We start from the raw sequence: 6,063 nt of genomic DNA on the forward strand, positions 1-6,063 counted from the left end.
GGCGTGACTTGTTAGCTTTATTCATTTAAGGCGACAGGCATACAAAAATCAGTCACTCGGCTTGTTTGGGAAATCCGTAATGACTTGAATAATCTGGTCTTTGTTAGAAATCAGGGTATGATGGATCTTATCTGGAGCTTCAATATTAGACTAACAAAAACAGAGCAGCGGGTTCTCATTAGAGGGTGAAAGGAGGTTAAACTGAAAGCCTGCTAAAATGATCAAGTCAATTAGTGTAAGTGCACTTGTGTATGAAGTCTACTGTAGCGATGACTGAATGCTGGAACTTTATGCAGCCTTTTTACATGTGTATATAGGGATTTAGGCAGGATTTACAAATTTTTGGTAATAACATTTACTGTGGTATGTATTTTGATTAAATGTAGTATAGTATTACCGTGGTATTTTAGACATTACTTTGATACATACCATTGAACTCCATATAATATCAGACTAGGGACTAAGGCACTTCAGTGGGTATTGTGGTAGTACTATGGCGTGTGCCATAACACTTTGGTAAAGAATTTTTCAGTCCCACAATGGCCACCAAATTTCAGCAGGTATCTAATATGGTATGTTTGTACATATTGTACCATATTAGACATGTTATGCATGTTACTAGTATGGTGTAGTACAGGTAACAGTATCATAGGATTTCATTAATATAACATACATATAGTGGTACTATATGTTCATTTTAACATTATGGTACATAAACATATTTGTGACAGTCTGGAACCATGTCCATAGAATCCTGTCTGAAGTTTTTTTATGACTTCTTTATTAAACCAGTAAAAAAAAATTGTATTCAAGCAAAAAACCTTTATCTTACAGAAAAATATCTGTAGGCGAAAATGCAGCATATTATGTAAAGAGCATTTTTCAATGAAAAAAAAGAAGATAAAAAAGGCTTCTGGGTTTTGCTGCATGAAAAAAAGAATCAGGTGCAACAAAGTTATCAGAAGGACTGTGGTTGGGTCTGCAAAATGTTCAGAAGCAGCTAATTTCCTTATAAAACAGAACAAATTCTACCAAAGACTATATTTTAAGCAAATAGCTCATCGCATCAATTATTTACTTTGTTTCACTAATTACTGTTTACTGCTTTGTGTTGTATTTTTTTGAATGTAGATGTTTTTTTTAAAGAGATCCTTGCAGTTATTTACATGTGCCTAAGATTTAGCACAGTACTGTACAAAAGTAAGTTCCATATACAACCATGTATCGTAGTGTGATACATGTATTATATTAGCAAATAAGTACTATGGTACTATGAATAATACCATGATATTATATACCATGGTAGAGGTAACATCAGACTATTATTCCACCTGTACCATGATGTACCTACTGTATACCAGATGAATTGTGTACAATGTTAAATAATCAATTTTTTTATTTAAAACATTTGCAAATACGATTTTATTTAACAAAGAATAAATTGAAAATTGTAGTTTCCTAAAAGGATATGTTAAAGGAGTATCTCGTAAAACTCGGAAGTAAATTAATACATGTAAGAATTTTATTAACATGATTGCAACTGAGCCTTACACTGAACTGGTAGAAGAAGCGGTCTATTAGTTAATGCAAATTGCTTCTTTATTTTTGTACTTGAAAAAACATTAAACTTTTTTTTTTTTATCAGAGTTAACCATGCAAAATGCATTCACACTTGGAAACCAATCAGTGCGATTAGCTTTAGTTGCTCAGGTGGTTGGCTAAAACGAAGAAAAAAAAATATTTTTTTATCATTACGACTTATTTCTTTGCATGCTACATAAGCTGAATTTCCTAAATAACAATTTTTTGTGGACATCCTGCTTATATACTATAGCAAAGTTCAGTGGAAACCTCGGTTGCATACAATTTGCATCATGTTTAATACATTTCTTATTTAATCAAATTAATTTGGTTCTATGTTTTACTTCAGGCTCCTTGCTTAAATATCCGAATGAATATCTTCTTACAGGAGACTACAATTATTACAGGTATAAATTTATTCTTTGTTAAATAAAAATATATTTGCGTAATAAAATTAGAAATCAACCCTACTCACCTGCGTGCAAACTCCAAACCGACTATTTACCCGTATACACCATTTATCTGTTACTGAGTGCACTTTAATTGCGCTCAGGTAATTGAGAGGTAATTGCCTGTGAGTTCTGCTCTTGGAATAATAGTGTTTTGGATGGAGGTGGAACCCTGATGGTGATTAAGGTTCACGTGTCGCTGATCAGCCAAGGCCTTTTCAGGGATGGATAACTCTTTTCACACTCTAGAAGACTCGATAACATGCGCGAGCTGCGTGGAGGACGCTGGTGTCACACGTACAGCTTAATAACTCGCATGTAGGCGTTACTGTCCTGTGTTGTGAAAAGCCGTGTGTAATGAGGGTGTTCAGCGCTATTATGCGTCTATGTGTGGGTGGCTGATGAAACTGGGAAAGGGTCGGACGCAGCTTTTGTTCATAGGGTGAATCGCGTGCCGTTCCTGGATCAGCGGTATATTTATATAAGAATGTAAAGCATGCTTCTTCATCCTCATATGCATGATCATGCGTGACCATCATGAGCAGATGTTCACGCTGGTGTGTGTGTGTGTGTGTACCAACATATTTTAATGTAATGGATTGTGTTTTTAGGTTTGCATCGGGGTAAAGACTTTGGATAATGGATGATGTTTTGAACAACGCTGACCAACTGACAAATTCATGAACTAAATTCCAAAGGAGCTCAAAAACCTACATCTTGTCTACACATTGCTACACATTCATGACCTGCATTTACTGTAGCATCTCATGGCTTCATTACTTGCATTTGGATGTGCTGGATAACGAGGGTGGAAGCCAGGTTGCTAAGCTAGAATTTAATGATGTATTTTTGATTAAGACAACGCAAGCAATGTCACGTCGACCAACATAAACCGAGCTGGCCCAAATGAACTTCATTTCCCATCATCCCACAAGGACTACGACACATTACATGACCCTACCACATACCTTCGTTATCCCTCTCTCCTGCAGGAAATGATGTGTCTTTATATTTGTTCTGTGCTTTCTTTCATTTTATTTATTTATAGAGTCTGATCTTGCTTTTCATTTTTCTTCGTTCGGGTTGCTTGTTTTTATTTTAATATTTAAATCTTTTCTAACTAGCATTAGTGGAAAATTAGCTTTTAGAAAGAGTTAAAAGATTAAAGCTGATCAACTTTAATGTAATCAGTGATATTATTATTCCAGGTTAAACCCCGCGTACCGTACATGACTGTACAGCAGAACTTTCTGTCTAACTTCAGCCAGTTATCCAAGTACTGCAACCAGTTAAGCATGATGCCGGACATAATCTGGCACATAACTGCTCATAACTTAATCACCATTGGTGCAAGTTTCACTTCAGGTGAATACCTAAGTACAGGCAAAGTTTAATTCAATTCTGTTCCGGCAGTTTTCCCTGCCGTCCGTTATCACCCAGATGAGGATGGGATCCACGTTGAGTCCGGTTCCTCTCAAGGTTTCTTACTACTGCCATCTCAGGGAGTTTTTCCTTATCAGCGGCGCCCTCAGCTTGTTCATCAGGGACAATCTGGTCATTATGGTTTTTAAACTCATTTCCATTTATATATTTTTTGATTCTGTATAGCTGTTTTGTGCCAATGACCACTGTTTAAAGAAACAAACTGAATTAAATGACTACATGCAGACCATAATTAGACAACTCTGAATGCATCCCCTTTGTGCTTGAGGTTAATTAACCCGAGCATGTTGCGTACGTTATTATTGCTACCTTCTGGTCTTGAAGATAAAGCTTGCTTGACTATTTTGTTAGTTTACATACAGAATCATGGAATAATGGTGACAATAAAATAAACTGCAATCCATTTCAATACAAAAAAAAAGATCTTTATTGTGTCAGTTCATTGAAAAAAGGTTGGATGTGATTCTGAAATACAAGAAAAGACAACTTTTCAAAGTCCGTCTGAGTTGTCGGTTTCCGTGTAATAGCTGAATTGTAGAAAGAAATCTGATCTGCAAAAGCTGGCAATAGATATGAAACATGCAGCTTGGATTCATTAGTTCATTGATCTCTAAACAGAACAGAATGTGCCAAAGTGACCGTTGTATCATTTTTCAAAAATAGTTTTGAAAAAATTTTGGATGGTGTTGAAAACCACAATGTCTACATTCATGAGTGACCTCATTGTCTTTTGAGAAACCCCTACATTCAGGATGATCCCGAAAACCTAGAAAAATGTACAGATGGAACGACTGTCAGAGCTGCTGCTGCAGAAAATTAATCAACATATTTTAATCAATCGGAATCCAGAATTCGTTTCATAAATATTGACAATTTGTCATCATCTTAAAGCTGTATGCAGAACCACACTTTTACACCGGCCTCTGTGAGAAGAACTTAAATTTCTTATAACACACACTCACACACACACACACACACACACACACACACACACACACACAATCCCCTGGAGGCAGCAGACGTTTCGTAAGAGAAGGTCTTATCTGAGCTGCAGCTCTCATTGCTCTTTCTGCTCGTGTTCTGCTTTCTTTCCATGACCCGAGAGCTTGCTGTCAAAACCATCACATCTAACACAGAGCGAGGTTTTCCCCATGAGCGATTAACATCAGTGTAAATTCTCAGGGCGAATCAGGCAACCTGCTACATGCATTACGTGGTCTTAATAATAATAATTAACCATAATAAGCTTTCGTCACATGCACTGGATTTCAAGTTGGTTGTGCACCATTTTGAGTTTACACACTCATGAAATGCCTGATACTGATCAGTTGCATCACAATTACATCATATTTAACATACTGTATATAATTTAATTTGTTGCACCTCTTTCAGAAACCTCTCACTGTTTCACCTGCTAAAGGTCACTTTCTGCACTTGAACATTTTAAAAGCCGAAACATAATATGAACAGATGGAACAATGCAAAATATAAAGGCACACACATGCACGCAAAAGTAAAAAACAAACACAAATAATAAAAAAGGAAGTTAAACTATTCTCACCCTTATAAAACTGATAACTTTATTGTAGAAAAGTAATTGAAGCAAGCTTTTAAATTATATGTCAATTGTAATAATCATAAAAATAATAATAACAAATATTTTTTGGGGATTAAGGCAATTTTAAGGTTTTATTTTATGTGTAACAGGCAGAAGAAATAAGAGGGGCGTTCAAGCCAAAGCGGGACTTGTGTTGAAATTTCTCCTGATTGAAGGCATAAATGTGCTGGATGTTTACAGAAGCCTTCAAGTAAAATACGATAGTGAGAATCCTGGGAGACTGGGAGACCGCGTACTGATAAACTTTTCTACTTTGATTCGATTCAAGCACTAATAAGTGTATTAGTGTAGCAGGGGACTATATAGAGAAATAAAAGGAGTTTTTACTATCATAACTGTGTTGTGTTATTTTGCGCAGTAAAAAGGTCCTGGTTTGACTTGAACGCTCTGTTTTCTTTCTTATTTATAGCAGGTTTGACTAAAAGAAAGAAAAAAAAAAGGAACACCTTACCCATACATATTAAAAGCTCACACTGCTCTCTCTCATACACTTTTTAAGGATTTCTCCTTGTAGATCTCCACATAGTAGAAGTTCCACTCATTGGCGCTAATGCTGATTGGAAAATAACAATAATCATAATAAAAAGGATCTTTCAAGTAAAAGTTTGTCACCATATCTATTGCCGCTTTCCCTATACCGTTGCATATTTTTTAACCTCAAACCTGTTGCTTCAGATAATTTACGTTAAATACAGATTAAGACATGCCATGCATTTGTGGTTTTTTTTTTTTCCTTTGATTTTTCTTTGAATTAAAAGTGAATATATTTAGACAGAGGTGGACAAACTAGAAGCTAGAAGCCAGCCTTTCATGTCCGAGCTTAAGTCAGTCAGGCTAACACTTTTGTAGCCTTATGCTAGTAAGAGAGTTTGCTGGAACTACAGTACAAGCTCTCTTTCTAGCAAACAAAGAATATAAATATAAACATTTCTACCTGAAATACACACAGTTTTTTTTGGGTCACAAACTATA

This window comes from Clarias gariepinus, chromosome 2, assembly GCF_024256425.1.
Source record: "Clarias gariepinus isolate MV-2021 ecotype Netherlands chromosome 2, CGAR_prim_01v2, whole genome shotgun sequence".
NCBI lineage: Eukaryota > Metazoa > Chordata > Actinopteri > Siluriformes > Clariidae > Clarias > Clarias gariepinus.